This window comes from Tursiops truncatus, chromosome 13 (assembly GCF_011762595.2).
Source record: "Tursiops truncatus isolate mTurTru1 chromosome 13, mTurTru1.mat.Y, whole genome shotgun sequence".
Classification (NCBI taxonomy): domain Eukaryota; kingdom Metazoa; phylum Chordata; class Mammalia; order Artiodactyla; family Delphinidae; genus Tursiops; species Tursiops truncatus.
The window spans coordinates 9,086,283-9,102,497 of record NC_047046.1 but is presented as its reverse complement, the minus strand read 5'-3'; the positions used below and the strand labels follow the sequence as shown (position 1 = coordinate 9,102,497).

Below are 16,215 nucleotides of genomic sequence, written 5' to 3'. Positions count from 1 at the left end.
AAATGCCCATTAACAGTAGAAAGGATAAATCTGCAATATATTCACCCAATGGAATACTACATTACAGCCAGGAGCATGAATGAACTTCAACAGCAAACAATATTGATAAATCTTATAAAAGTCATGTTGAGCAAAAGAAGCCAGATGCAGCAGAGTACACACCGTATGATCCCATTTATACAAGGTACGAAAACAGACGAAACAAACCCATGCAAATCAGAAGTCAGGAGAGTGGTTGCAGCTGGAGGGCAATGGAAGGAGTATAAGAGATGCTTCTGGGTGGCTGGGGATGTTCTGTTTCTTGATCTCAGTGCTGGTTCTATGGGTATGTTCAGTTGTGGCGAGTCATGGAGCTGCACCCTTACAATCTGTGCACTGGTTTGAATGGATGTTCGGCGGGGGACGGAGGGAGAGGGAGAGGCAGGAGGAGGGAGGATCGGCTATTTTCCTTCCATCCAAAATACTCTTGAATCTGCCCATGTCTTGCCATTTCTGCTGCCACCAAGCCCCCATCACTGCTTGCTTGGACTGCTGCAGTAGTCAGTCACGGGTCTTCCCCTGTCCCTCCTTCCCTATGATCAGTTCTGCCACAGCACCCAGGGGCACTTTCACAAACATGGATCAGATCCCATTATTCCCACGCTGAAAACTCTGCAGTGACTTCCCACCGCTCTGGAGGCTGAGGTCTCAGATTCTGCCCAGGGCTGGTGTGATCTGGCCCTGCCCACCTCTCTGCCCTCACGTCTCTTGCTTTCTGTGTTCCAGCCACTCTGCCTTTCATTGGCCAAGCATTAGACTACCTCAGGTCCTTTGCATCTGTTGTTCCCCTTGCCTGGACCTCTCTTCCTCTAGATTTTCCTATAACTGCTCCTTCAGGCCTTCCCTGACCATCAGGCCTAAATGGGACCTTGTTCTTATTCTCGCTTGGTGCCTGCTGGCTTCCTTCACGGCACTCTTGATATGCCTCTGTTTGCTTGTGTCTTGCCATCTCCTCTGCTCAACACTGATGGCAGGGTCCATATCTGTCCTGGCCTTCGCCTGTGACAGCACCTGGCATACACCGTGCCTGTCTCCTCGGGCAGAAAGGAAAGAGCTGGGCTTCCCTCCCACTGCTTCTCTTCCCCACATTGCACAATCCTCTTCTTCCTCCACCATTTCTCACCCACTCTTTATTTCTGACGTTGTGGATACTTTGTGTTAGTAACCTATTTAGTGAGGTAGAATATCCATTAAGAAATATGTACACAGTAGGTGCTCAATAAATACTTGAAGGAATAAGGGAAGAGAGGGGCTCAAGCACTCAAAGACATATTTACCAAGCATTCCCAGGCACCTCTTGGTGTTCAGCTGTCATTGATTTTAATGGCTGTGCCACAGTCTGACTGGCCCACTTAAGGTTTTCAAAATATGTCCTTGAGGGACATAGGAAAATGAGACCAATGCCAAGTTTAAAAATACTCAGTGAAAATACTAGATCAATAGCTTTCAGGTTGTGGGGTGACTGGCAGCTGTGCCCACCCAGTGCTGTTGGACCTACGCCCCTCAGCCAACCTGAGCCAGGGGCAGCTTTGCCCTGGGAAGTGGGGTGGTGTGGCCAGTGGGGGGCTCAGTGAAAGGTCTGGGGGTCACCTGGGCCTTCTGAGAAGGACTGGAAATGGCTTTTAGAGGCTCCAGCCACCCACAAGGGCTCAGCCCTGGAAACAGTGGGCTGTCTCAGAGGGTGGGATGATTGCCAATGCTGCCAGCACCTGTCCTGCACACCTACCCAATGGAAACTGTGAAAATGGACTGTGATTCCCTCATGGCAGATGAGGAAACTGTCAAGACCCCCAGGGCTAACTTGAAGCGTTCCAAGGGCTAGAGGTGGGACAATCTGAGGATCAAGAAGGAAAGTAATTTCGATGGACTGAAATCCATCAAAGGGGATGGATTAATAATAGCAGGAGTTTATAATAACACCAAACACAAAACCAAAAAAAAACCCTTCACTGGTCACATTGGAGGATGCTGGGGAACCAACTCACTGCTTTGAAATTTGATAAATAAAAGGGGAGAATCAAACTTGCATTTTTGCCTTTCCTGCAATCTGCACCCCAGAGTGGCCAAACAGCAGAGAAGTTTCTCTCAATAGATACATTCCAGCTAGTAAACAGGAAGGAATGACAGAATTAGAGCACTGCCAGCTGGAGGCCCCTGAGGAGACCTGAGTCACCCTGCTGAACTCTGACAACACTCACTCATTCCACCAAACACCTACTCAGTGCCAGGCACTTTTTTCGTTTAATCCTCAACTCTATAGGGTGATATTATCTCCCTGTTCATACACAAGGAAGCTAAAGCACAGAGAGGTCAAATTACTTACCTAAGAGCACACAGCAAGTGAGAGGCAGAGCTGGGATTTGAACCCGGGTAGCCTGGTTCCAGCATCCAAGCATTTAGTCACAAGCCTCTACCACTTCTCTGAAAAAAACTCAGTAGCATCGTGGGTGGGAGCTTGGGCATCAGGGAAGCATGTGGCCAAAGCCATCATCAGGGCCTATGAAGGCTTTCAGGAGGCAGCACCAATTAATGCCTTCTAGATGGATGTGACTCTATTCATTTTATAGTGTTGGCTAAAGAAGACTCAGAGAGGGTGTGTGACTTATACCAGGTCACACAGCCAGGATGCCAGGCCCACTCTTATCACTGTCATCCCCCACCTCTGGGATGGACCTCTGCAGGTTGAGCCCAGTAGCGAGGAAGCAATCCAGTCCCTAGTCAAATGGAGAGGGAGCCGTGGAAGCTGCTTACAGCCGAAGCCCAGTGCAGACACTGTGTAGAAGACTGATGCCTCAAATGACCCACCCCAGCCTGTCTTGCACAGACAAGGCCAACTCCAGGTACCATCAACCTGGGGGGTTCCTCTCAGAATTGGGGGCACCCAGGGCTGGTGAGCCCTAAGGAACCCCAATTCCCACCCAGATATCTACCTTAACAGCAATGGGAGCCACTGAAATGCGTTTAAGTTTGAAGATGGGGAGAGAGAGAATAAAGCAGGGAAGAAAATAAGGGGGGTGTTGGGGGGTAAGCTGCAATTTCAACAGAGTGGCCAGGAGACATCTCATAGGAAAGGTGACTTTTTGGCAAAGCCCTAAAGAGGCTGGAGAGTCAAGCCATGTGATCATCTGGGGGAAGAGCCTTTTACTGAGAGGGAACAGCAAGTGCAAAGGCCCTGAGGCAGCAGGAACATGCCTGCCGTGACTGAGGAGGCCTGGCGAGCAAAAGAAGCATGGGGCCTGACGCAGTTTTCACAGAATCCTGCTGCCTGTTGTGTGAATATGGATTCCTAGCCAAGGGCACTGAAAACATCCACAGCAGGAAGCAGGGAGCACAGATAACATTACCAAGAGTAAAACACGAGTGAACACCTAGATAGCCCAGGCTCTGTGCCCGGCATGTTCTAAGCACATTTATGCATATTAATGCATGTATACCTCTCAGTGACCTGCTGGTACACACAATCACCACTGCCACTTTACAGAGGAGAAAACAGGCCCAGAGAGGGCAAGGCTGCACAAGTTGGCATGTGTTGGGGCTGGGAGGCAAATCCAGGGACTCTGGCTCCGAGTTCCATCTCCTTACTCTACACAGCCATGAGGCCCACTCCATGGAGTCCCCACCTCTCTTACAGTGAACTTGGGCCTGGCTGGGATTTGCTCAGTTCACTTGGTCCTGTCCAGCCACAAGACCTTTGCTCGTGCCATTCCCTCTGCCTGGAACACCCCTTTCCCCTCTCAGCCCCACTACCTAACTCATGCTCTGGGTCTCAGCTTCAGTGTCACTGCTTCCAGGAGCCCCTGTCACTGCTCAGGCTTGCCGAAGCCTCTCTGAAACAATGGTCTAACAGCACCTCGTCTTCCCCATCAGGGCCCTCATGATACTTTCTATGCATCTAGGTCTCAACTGCAATGTCCACCGCCCGGAAGGCAGGGCCTGGGTCTGCCACCTGCCTTCCCTTTACGCTCGGCACCAGCCCAGTGCACAGAGTCAGTCCCCGTAAGCGTTACCTGGCTAGGCCCTTCATGGTGACAGTAGCAACTCTTAGCTGATGTAGGGAGGGACAAATAAGAGGACAAGAGAGAAAAGACAGAGACAGAATGAGAAAGAAAGGGAAAGAGAGGAGAAGAAGAACCAAGAGGGAAAAGAGAAACAGAGGAAATGAGAGAGAAATTCAGAGACAGGGAGAGGGAGGGAGGGAATACACAGCTCTTTAACTGCCCCGACATCACGGACAGCTGCCAGGATGGGCGCTGTGGAGTAGACACGGGCGACAGGCAGGTAACGCTAAACCCCCCACTCTGTCCCCCCTCTCTGGGCTGAGCTGGTGACCAGGCCCCATTACAGAAGCTGTGACCATCGGGAGCCAGGCCTCTGGAGAGGAATCCACTATTGAGCCTTGCAGGTTAATGAATTCAAGGGCATTACTGAGTGTAAGAGGCCCCCTGCCCTCCCTTGCAGGACTCAGGGAGCCACTGACATCCTGAGCACTGCCATGGAGGGCTCTGGGCCCAGCAATGCCATAAACAGTGCCTCCTTTTAGCCTCACACTGGTAATGATAACCACTAATAACCATGGGTGGCACAGACCAGGTTATCGTTTATGTGTACAATCTTGCCAACACTTGTTACCATCCACTTGTCACCATTTAACAGACGAGAAAACTGAGGCACAGAGATTTGCTATTGCTTATCTAAAATCAGCTTATTTTAGTAAGTAACAGAGCCAATATCTGCTCCCAAATCTGATTTCCAAGAATCCAAGTTCTTCCATTCTACCAGCATTTTTAAATAGTAAAATTTTTACACTACTAAAGTAACACATACATATGATAAAAACTGCATTAGCACAGAAAGATTTAATGTTAAAACGTCTTCTTTCTTCACCATTATTCTGTGTCCTTTCAAAGATATTCCATTCACATTCAAGCATATATTTGAGCATAATCTATCTCATCTTTTGCTTTACTCAGACACAGCATGCTACATACCATGTTCTGCAACCTGTCATTTTCACTGAATTTATTTTGCTTTCTCCTTTTATCGTAAAGAGTATCTGTCTTCTTTTTTACAGCCATGGAGTATTTTTCTGTGTGGAGATAATTTATTTTATGTATCTGATCCCTCACTCATGGACACTTAGGTTATTTCCAGGCTTGGTTATTACTATGATGCTGCACCAACACACTGAGGGCTTCCTCTTGGTTGCCCCTGTGTGGGTGAATCTAAAGAACAAGTTCTGCGATAAAGAAGGGCCGAGTCACAGTGCGGGCACATCTGTGTGATAGATGCTGCCAGCTTGTCCTCCGAAGGGGCTGCATTGATCGTTGCTCCCACCAGCCACATGAGGGATTCACTTCTCCCCACAGCCATGCTGAGACTACCAGCCACACTTTTATCACAGGATCAGGACAGTGGGGATGGGAAAGGGAAAAGGAGAAGGGACACGCACAACTGGAGTGTTTCCAGAAGAGGATAACAACGGGTGACAAGGAAGATGTCAAATGTGCTGGGGACTTGCTCTGTGATTTCAGAGAGGTCACTTGACACCTCTTTCCCTGGCCTGCAATTCTCCTTGGGCCAAATGGCCTTGTTAGTCACAAACGTTCACTGGGGGTGTGGGTGTCCCCGAACGCCTTAGACCAGTGATCATCACTGCCATACAGCCTGTGCCAGGTACTGTGTGTGGGCTGACGTGTATCACCTCACTTCATCCTCACGGTCACCTTGAGAGAGAGGTACTATGATCAGTAGCTATCTGCAGACTGGGAAATTGAGGCCCAGAGAGGTTCAATTGCTTATCCAAGGTCACACAGAGGTAAGAATGTGACGACCCTGGGATTTAAACCAAGGTCTACTCAACTTCACGGTTCAAACTCAACCACCATGCTGTCCTGGCCCAAGGCTGTCTGGCTCTCAGCCAGGTCACCAATGAGCTCACCTTGCCTCCTGAGACCCCATTATTGCTTTTCCCTTTGGCCAGACCCTGCAACCCTGAGTGTTCCTTGCCTGGAAGTTTCCTAGTGACCTCATACTGGCTCCTCTAACTGAAAGGACTGGAGCCTGAGCACAGCTCTGTGCCCATAAGAACGAAGCAGGAGCTGCCACCAACAGCCCTGGAGGCCCAAACATCAGGCCTGCCCATGGAGGTCACTGAAATTTCTCTACTTATCCCCTGGAGAGATGACCTGGCCCTGCCATTCTTGGCTATCGAGGAGCCCAGGTGAGTCCCTACTGGAGGTGTATGTCCATCCATCAATCCACCCATCCATCCATCTACTCATTTATTCATTCACTCAACAGATATAAATATCTGTTGAGTGCTCTCCATTGACGTTAAGAGCCCAGACTCCAGAAACCAACCTAAACTTGACTTCCAGCCTCACACACCTCTTAGCTGTGTGACCTTGGTCAAGCCACTCAATGTCTGTGAGCCTCAGTTTCTGCATCTATCAAATAGGTATAATTATTACCAACCTCCCAAGGTAACTGGCCAGCTTAAAGAAGGAAGGTGCAACTGGAAGTGCTTGGCACAGGATATGGTCAGTCGGCGGTGAACAAATGGCAGGTGTTGTTCTGATAATTACTGAATAGGACTGACTTCCTTCCCTGCCATGGAGGAGCTTGGAGTCACCTCCACTAGCTCCCCCAGAGCATCCTTGCAGGGGCATTTGAATGTCTGCCCCTGGGTGGGATCAGGGGCCAAGTCCCTTGCCCACTTTTGCTGTGGTGATCAATGCCAGCCTTCTGATCCCCACAGGACCCTCTTGGCTGACACCAAAGTCAAAGCTGCCACAACCTCCATCTCCATCCTCCACTCCGATCGTTCTAAAATTAGCTGGCAGTTGCCAATTCCAAGCAGAGCTGGCTTCTGGAAAGCAGGCGGCCTTGGCTCTGTCACCTGAGCCTTTGTCTCCCTCCCAATACATAATAAATGGTCGGTCTCAGCCACCCCATGGACGGTCTCAAGTTTACAGCTGTTCCACCATCAAGGACGCTGGGGCTAATGGCTCTGAGACTAGAGATCACTGGAGAGCGCCAAGATGATGGATGCATGCGCCCAACGTCAGGATGCTGGCTGCCGGGCCACATGTAAAAGGGAATGCCTAATTTGTTCATACCCACAATTACCTGGAGCCTGCTCTTCAAGTATGATTGAGTGTGGAAGGGTTCCCAAGTGCGGTCTCTGTTTGGAGGAATTAATTATTTCAAGTGGCGCCAACCTTTGAGCTCGGTTGCTTGGATAACCTCCTCCACTCCCCCAGCCCTGCTCCACCTCCCACGCCCCCTGTCCATCAACAGGGGCACATCCCTGATTAGGTCCTGCTGGATGCGGAAGAAAACAAGAAGACTGAAAACACAGGCATTCCAGAGGGTTTTGGAGATTGGTTTTGTTCCCCACACCCTGCCCTGAAACATCTTTGCATCAAGCCCTCACCCTTCACACTTTTACACAGACGTCCACAAACACCCCCCATTCAACTCCCCTCCTCCCAAGATTATACGTGTCCCATCAGACATAATCCAGTAAGCCAGTAGGCCACTGCACCCCTGCTGAATTACAAGGATTTCTCCTGCCAACCAAATATTTCATCCAGCTGTAGATATCATGAGGAAACGGCAAACAAAGAGAGAGATTTAATAACTGGAAATAAGACTAAGGATACAGATAGTTGAATTTTTTTTGTATTGCATCTAATTGCAATCAACAGTAGACATCTGACACAGTGACAGCCTCAGCAAAATTGCTGCTGAGAGAACAGAATCTTTGTCTAAAAATAATCAGACATTCTGTGCACCACTGTTTGTTATAATGGTAATCGATGCTGGAGGCTTTGAATTCCATCAATTTATAGATCTGCGCCGGCCTGCCTGGCAATGGGGCGCAGTGCACTGGGGCCCTCGCTGGCGCGGGCAGTGCTGGGGCCCGGTATGTGATTAAGATAAGCCCCGATTTCTTTCATACATTCCTTATCAGGGTCTAATTCTCCAGCAGGTAGAGATGTTCACAACAGTTAAAGATTAGTGCAGCTTCTCAGACGCCAAATTTGAGGGTATTGATCAATAAATCAAATCAGGCCAATCAATCGCCCAATCAGGAGAGTCTAGCCAGTGCATTATTACCGGCGCCTCCAAGCCAAGGCTTTTCATGGGTTTCATCAAAACAGCCTCACCTTGGCTTCCCGCCAGCTGCTGGCTTGCCTAATAGACTCCACAGCCGAGAGGGGCTCCTGCCCAGCGGAAGAGCAATAAATTTCTCATCAAACAGCCAATAGAGAAACAAGATGAACATCTGTTTTGCTGCAATGAAACTCCTGTGTTCTTCAGAATGTGCAAACCGCCTCTGACAGACCACCCTAAAGGCGGCTTCCCTGGCACGCGGCGGGCCCGCGGAATATTCCACTGGTTATTTCAATCAGGTAATTTAAGGAGACTTTTGCATTCTTCTCTCTGCAGCTGCCGGAGCTCTGCAAAGACTATTCCGGCACAGTCGATAATAAAGGCCATCCTGGGACCCTGTTGTATGAAGGCAATTTTATGATACCCATTATGTGGCAATGTAACTTCATTAAAAGCTGTTTATTCCCTCTAAGCATTTTAAGCACTTTCCCTCACCCATAAAGGAGGAGCCAGGAAGGTTATTTTTACAGAAAGAGTTCTAGGCCATATTTCTTCCCTCAGTAACATGGAGGAGACTCGCCCACTGCCCTTCTCACTTCAGTGAGAGGGGGCAACCTCGGGGTCCTGGTGAGTTCTCAAGTTTTCCCCGGGACCCAGGCATGAGGCCGCCTCAGCTGTGGGCTGAAAGGTCCAGGAGAGAAGAGACCTGGGAGGCCTCAATCCCATCAGACCCTCACAGGCCCTTTGTGCTGGGACCTATAAGACAGGGATGAAGAAAGTTCTGGAATATGCCAGCCGGGAATATGCCAGCCAAAGGCAGCATTTTCCAAACTGGGGGTCCCTCAAACCTATCCTTTGATATTTCCACATTGACACAAATCCAAAGAAGTTATTACTTGGCCTGTTGTGAAGGCCCAAATTCTCAGGGCTAGCTGGCAGCTAAAGTTCATCTCAGAGCCCAAGATTCGAATGTGCATATGTCAAGGCTTCCTTGGCAGAGGTCTGCAGACTCCGGGCTGAGAGAAGTGATTCTCAAAGGTTCACGAGATTTGTTTCCCTCCCTTTAAAAGGGTCTGCTCATGTCATGAACTGGAGGAGGGGTGTAGCGGAAGATGGCATTTTGGCCTCCGTGATAGCAGGGGAAGGAAAAAGGAGGCGAGTGAATGCTTCTGCAGTGAAGAGCAGCCTGCAAGTACCAGAAAGATCATGGGCACTGCCCGTTGCACTTTGTGCCCCTGCTTTGCCATCTGTCAAATGGGGCTGAAGATACCCACCCTCCATGGTCTGCTATGAGGGGGAAGAGATGATGCCAAGCACAGAAAAGGCCCTGTTCAGTGAGTGAGGATGAGGGTTCCTGAGGACCCCCTTTATTTGGATGAGTTTGCTGTCCGAGTAGAGGAAGGTCACTGAAACAGAAGGTCGTGGCACAATTGGATGAGTAAGTAGCAGATCTATGCTGGGGCTGGGGGACTCTGGGGGCTAGAATTCTGTCTGAGGCAAAGTGGGGTCCAAGAGAGGGTCTGGAAGGTGAACACACAAGGTGGAGGGGAACGGTTGGGTGAGGCACAGCTAACGTGGTAGGATTCAGAACCAGGATAAAAACCACCCCTGGGCACCTGACGATCAACCACGTAATATACAGAACCACAGGAAAGAGAGTAGTAAAAACAACAATGATGATTGTAACAGTAGTAACAACTAACCTATCAGCCCAAACTCTGCCAGACACTATTCTAACCTGTTTAATCCAATAGTATAATTATTATCCCCATTTTGCTGATTAGGAAACTGAGGCCCGAAGAAATAAAGTTAGCTTTCCTGGGGTCATACAGCTAGTACGCAGAATGAATAATCAACATTTCTTGAGTGCTTACCGAGTGCCAGAAACCGTTCCCTGCTCTGTGCACTTTATATGCATTCTCTTGATTGAGCTTTATAATACCCAGGTGGGTATTGTTATCACTTCTATTTTACTGGTGAGGAAACTGAGGCTCAGAGAGAAGTGATTTAAGCTGATGGACAGGGGTGGAGCTGGGACTGAAACCCCCTCCAAAGTCCTTGAAGCCTTTGGGGGCTCTTTCTGGCCTCCCAGGGGCCTCAGTGGGCTCCCTCTGGGGCTCTGAGACGAGGAGGGGAGTCTGTGGCTCTTCATGAGGCTCTCAGGTTCCACCATGGCCCCGTCCGGTCTATCCTCTGTGCGGTAGCTAGAGAAGCCTTTAAAATGAACTGTTCCTTCCAAACTCCCCTGATTGGCTGCCCACGGCTCTGAGCAGGAATACTCCACAGGGTCTTGCATAGTCTTTGCCTAGCCTCCCTCCCAGCTTCCCCTGCCCCTGTGCTGGTCAGTGACAACCTTGCTGTACTTCCCTGCCTCAGAGTCTGGGCTCCTTCCCTGAGCCTCCACTGAGCTCTAAGATGTCCCTTCTTCAGGACCATCCCTTGGTGCTCCCAGAGCCCCTGCATTTCCCAATCAGAGCCCTCGGCACAGGCATAAATGATTCAGCTTCATTTCAAGTGACCATCTTATAAATTGTCTGCTTCTCCCGTTGAACCCCAGCTCTGTTTTGTTCACTTCCTTATACCTGGCCACATAGTAGGTGCTTAAGAAATATTTTTTGAATGATCAAGATGGGGATTCTTGCCCTCCCAGGGTCTCCCAAGGTGACACAGTCCACATGCGGCAGAACCACAGGGCGCCCAACACCCCATGAAAAGAACACAGGTACCTGCTGAGTTTCCAGTGGCATTCCCCTCCCCCATTCCAACCGTGTCTCCTTCAAATTCACTCTTAGTTCTAAGCCACATTCCCTGTTTTAAATGTGGGGAGGAAGTAGCTAAGTCTATGGATTTGTGGGGGAGGAAAAAGTAAAGAAAGATTAAGAAGGGACAGGGTCATGTCTTAAGCCAATGAAGCTGTGGAACAAAGACGACCCAGTCAGAGGACTGAACTTGTCAAACCAAGAGCAAACTATAATCCTGCCAGGCCACGGGGCTGTCCGCCAAAAACACAAATCTACACAGGGATCTCTTATACAGAGAAGCCACAGTATATTAGATTTATCATACACTCCAGCCAAGATGTGCTGCCGAGATTTTTCGGGACAAGATTTATTACACTGGCTGGTTTTTAAAATGAAAGTGAAAAGAGGATATTCTGGCAAAACTGCGGGCTGTTAATGGGGTGAGAATCACATAAAATGGATCATCTCTGAATCTCTTCCCCTGTATGCACAAACAGACCTTTGCAAAACCCCCGGGATTTCCATAAAGAAAGATGCTCCACGCAATGTTTTTACACTGACCTGCTAGTTGACCTTGGGTGAATTACTCTCATACTTTGGTTGTGTGTTTCTTATTTGCAAACAACAACAGTATCACAAAATAGTAGCTATAATTTACTGGTTGATTACTATATGCCGGACACTTTGCATGGGTTGAATCTTTGAAATCATGGCAACAACCCTTTGAGCAGTTGCTATTTTTATCCCCATTACACAGATGAGAAAATGGAGGCTCAGAGAGGTATAGTCACTCAGTCAGTGGCAAAGGCAGAGTGTTAACCCAGAGCTGGATCCAGCCCCAGTCAGAAGCCTCCCGCTCTGCAAAGTCAGCTCTACCTGTTCAGATGAAAGCTACAGGATAAACTCAGACCTCATCATTCCTGTTCTCAAAACAGAGATTCCAACAAGGAAGTCCCAGCCACCTTCCAGTCCTGGTGGTGCCTGCCTTTTCCAGAGAAAGCTACAGAGAGAAAAATGGGCAATTTTATTTTGGTTTCTCAGGATCTCAGCAGGTCCAGCCTGTGCCAGGTAAATGCGGGCCCTGCTCCCAACGGGTCCAAATCATTCCAGAGGCATAAGCCACAGAGATGCTGGCATGCCAGAGGCGACAGAAATGAAAGGATGTGGAAGCTTCTCAGGTGAGGTGTCACGTGTGGCTGAAGGAGCCAGGATGGGGAGGACCCAAACTCTTGAACAGTGGTTCTCAATTGGGGGTGATTCTGCCCTCTGGGGAACATTTGGTAATGTCGAGAGATACTACTGAATTGTCACAACTGGGGGGTGCCACTGGTATGTAGTGGAAAGAAGCAAGTGATATGGCTAAACATCATATGATGTACAGGACAGCCCCCCAACAGAATTATCCAGTCCAAAATGTCAACACTGTGTGAGGGTGAGGAATCCAGATCTGCAAAGAGCTGGAGACATTTACCCTGGAGTACTGAAGACTCAGGGAGCGGGGGAGTTGTCACATATTTGAACAGGAGAGGAGCTCAGGTCTGTGTGGGCAAAGGAAGTTACACGTGAACAGGTTTCAGGTTAACAAAAGGCAGACAGCCTTGATGGTCAGAAGTGAGCTCCTTGACCCTAGATGTGCCCAAGAGTAAACTGGTCAACTGGTGGGCTTTGTGGAAAGACTGGAACGGGGGGCTAGGCACAATGACCTTTCTTTTCCTGTCCAAACCTGACACTGGATAAAGTCCTCAGGAGAATAGCAATGAAGTTTGAAGTTCCTTCTGGAACATTCCATGGATTATCTCATTTAACCCTGCTTGAGGCTCAAAGAGGTAAAATCAATCACTTGTCTGAGGTCACAAAGCCTGTAAAGGAGGGAAGACAGGATTTGAACCTGAGTCTGTCTGATCGCAAAGCTCATGAGAAAGCTACTCCTCAAACTCAACAGTTCTCTTAAGGTGAAGCACAGCTCCCTCCTTCCCCCACAACTTTGATTTAGAATTGGTTAGAAAACCCGGACCCAACACTGGAGACCTAAGTTCAACAGTTCAGCCCTCTCTCATGTTAACGACACAAAAACATGTTCCATAAGTTGCCCAACCCCCGTTCATTTTTTTTTTTTTTTACATAAAAACACGGCAACCAGCAGTGAAAAGACATTGTCCCAAGTGCACACTTTAACTGATGTCCCCAACCATTCAGGAACAGGATGAAAGAAAACGCGCTTTATTAATAGGCCCTCATGCTAATTAGCACAATTTATTGTCAGGAGGCTGCCCCTGCCTTCCACAAACGTTACAAGTGTGGACAAAAAACTTCTGTCACAAACCCAACACATACTGCCTTGTGACCAAGACTGCCAAGCCCACCACAAAGGGAAGGGGAAAGCACGTGGCTTAACTAGGCCACTCGGAGGCATTGGATTTCACTCTACAAATTTATGACGTAACTTGACCATTTCCCAGGGATAAGAAAGACCCGAATATAAATGTGGGCTGTTTCTGCACATAAAAACGCATTTCTCACCACTTTGAGGAAGTCCCCCTAATGACTGCAAAGCTTTGTGGAAAAGTGGAAAAAGGTGTGGGTGAGGGGTGGGGGGGGGGCTGGGGGGAAAAACATTAAATGTTTAATATTCAATAAATGTGTCAATTTTACATACAGAGGCAAATGGGTCTTTATTGAGGAATTGGTAAATTTCCTCCGAGAAAAGTAAGTGCATTTTAGCCTTCAAGGAGTCCCAGCTGAATAGAAATGGAATGTGATTTGTGATAAAACTCAGCTGCTCTATAAAAGACGTTAAATAAATGTTGCTGTTTCACCAGGGATATACAAAATTGATTGCATTATAGACTGATTCTAAGATGCTGCATCCCTGTACGGCCCCCTCATCAGCTTCCGTGTGTGTGGGAAGCTGCTTTCAGAGACAATTTAGACTATGTTACAACTCCTAGTCCTCATGCTGCAGCAGAATTTTCTAGAAATGCAACATTTCCCCCTCATACTTTGTTTTAGATTGAACCATAGGAAACTGCTGATGTTTGAAGATTTTTGACTTCCAAAAAAAAATGACAATTCCCTCTATATTTACTTAATATTTCTGATGGACTGGCCCTATCATCTTGGGGAAGCCCACTGGCACCACTTAAAGGGAAATTTGGTTGCTGTCTAAGGTTGGGGATGGAGGGATCACAGCTCCTTTTGTCTGCTCATCAGAGGATATTCTGGGTCTGGGTGAGAATCTTGCCTTTCCTTAAGCCCAGCTGGGTGAGCTTGGGAGCATCTACTGCCATTTCTGAACCTCAGTTCTCCTCATCTGCAAAATGGGTACAACTCCACCTTTTGCTCAGGATATTTGAAAAATCTAATGGGATAACAGATGGTAAACTGGCAAATGTTCACAACCAGCTAATTATTATATTTGTTGTGTATCTAATCGGGGGCTGCAGATGGGCTATATGAAGCAGACAGAACATTTCAGGTAAGAAATCAGGTTTCAGGGATTGATGCGTGGATCCAAACTGATCAGTAAGGCTTTCCGGAAAGTGGGAGCCTAGACTCACTCTCTCAAACATGTCCATATGTCCATGCACCTCCATGCCCACTGCCACCAGCCTGGTCCAGCCACTGCTGACTCCCACCCGGTTGGCTGCAGTAGCCTCCTCATAGAGTTCCCGGGCTCCACGCCTGCCACCATCCCACCATCTCATTTCCCCACAAGCAGCCAGAGAGAGTGTTTCAAGATACAAACTGGATGCTGACACTTTGCTGCTTAAAACCTCCCCAGGCTCCCCATACAATTTCAGATAAAATCCAAACTTTTCGGCTCAGCCTGCAAGACCTATGTGGTCAGGACTCTGCCCTCTCCTCCAATACATTTTCCCCTATAGTCCCCTTACTTTGCTCCCGCCATTCTGCCCCTTTATTCTGTGACTGGAAACTGCCAAACACACTGGCCACAGGGCCTTTGCATTTACATTTCGCACTACCTGGATGCCCTCTCCTTTTGGTCCTTTTCCCAGTTTGGTGGTTCCCAAAGTGTGGTCCTTGGACCAGCAGCAGCAGTGTCGCCTGGGAACTTATTAGAAATGGTAATTCTTGGACCAGCTCCAGATCTGGTGAATCAGAAACTCTGGGGGAGTTTTGGGCACCCAGCAATGTTTTTAACCAGCCCTCCAGGTGATTCTAATGCACACTCAAGTCTGAGAACCACTGGCTTAGCTCAGTCCCACCCCTATGCCAAGGTTCAGCTTAGACAATGCTACTGCAAGACCAGCACCCCAAGACAAGGTCAAGTTCTTACGGTCATTTGCCCCCACTTCCCACTCCTCATTTCTGTGAAGTACTACTGCAGCTATGATGTAATAATCAATTGTTTCATGTCTGTGTCTCTTCATAGCTAGACTGGAAGTTCCATGGGGAAAGATACCAATATGCTCTCAGCACCTAATTGTGCCTGGCACAGAGTAGGTGCCCAGTAACTATGTGTTCGCTGAGCAGATGAATGTATGCACAAAGGAACAAATGAATGAGTCTTGGAAAAGTGACAGATGTTCATAAAGAAAGTAACCCCAGGAATCCTGTTCTCCATATACCAATCCATAGAGTATCCCCATCCCCATCTGATTTTCTAAGTGTCACCCTGGTCAAGTCAGGAACCAAGCACAGTGAGGCATGGAATGAAAAGGGAGGAAGGGAAGAAGGGAGGAAGAAAGAATGAACAAAAACAGCAGAGAGAAGACTCCCATCCAGGGGATGAACAGCTCAGTGGCTAAATCCAAACACCCCCCAAGAAGAAGAGCAAACCTTCTTTCTCTCCTTCCCCAACAGCGACCGGCTGTGCAGAAAGCTTCCAAATAAAATCCTGGAGACTGATAAAATTGCAAGCAGAAAATCTGCCCGACAGCTTGGAAGATCCCAGTCCTGCCGTCATCCGAATCTTTGGGTTGAGACACTGAGTCTGTACTAAGCCCTGAGTTCACTGGAAGCTTCTTGGTGCTCCAGGGTAGTTTGCTCTGCTCTTCCTGGAGCTAAAGCTGGAAGAGAAATCACTTCCTTTCCTGTAACTCAGAACAATTATATTCTCTTAACGCAGACATCTGGCTCACTGCTGCTTTCCTTACTTATGTTTTCCAAATGATATCAGTTCTGGGAAGATCAATTATTACTGAAAAGTCGAGAAACGCTCACTGGTTATTTGCACTGATTTGGTTGACAATATGCAGGTTCCTTATGAACTACGAATGTCCGTGGAGGGGACAGAGAGAAGAAAAATGCAAGACTCTGAGACAGCTTGGGCTTCGGAGCCTCCACTTGCAGAGAC

General features: G+C 48.3%; 1 protein-coding gene across 1 annotated transcript in view; it reads right to left on the bottom strand.

The window, feature by feature from the left end:
* Window positions 1-16,215, bottom strand: part of CUX2 (cut like homeobox 2) — a 195,001-nt gene that overhangs the window by 126,848 nt on the left and 51,938 nt on the right. The gene's annotated exons all lie outside the window — the stretch shown is intronic.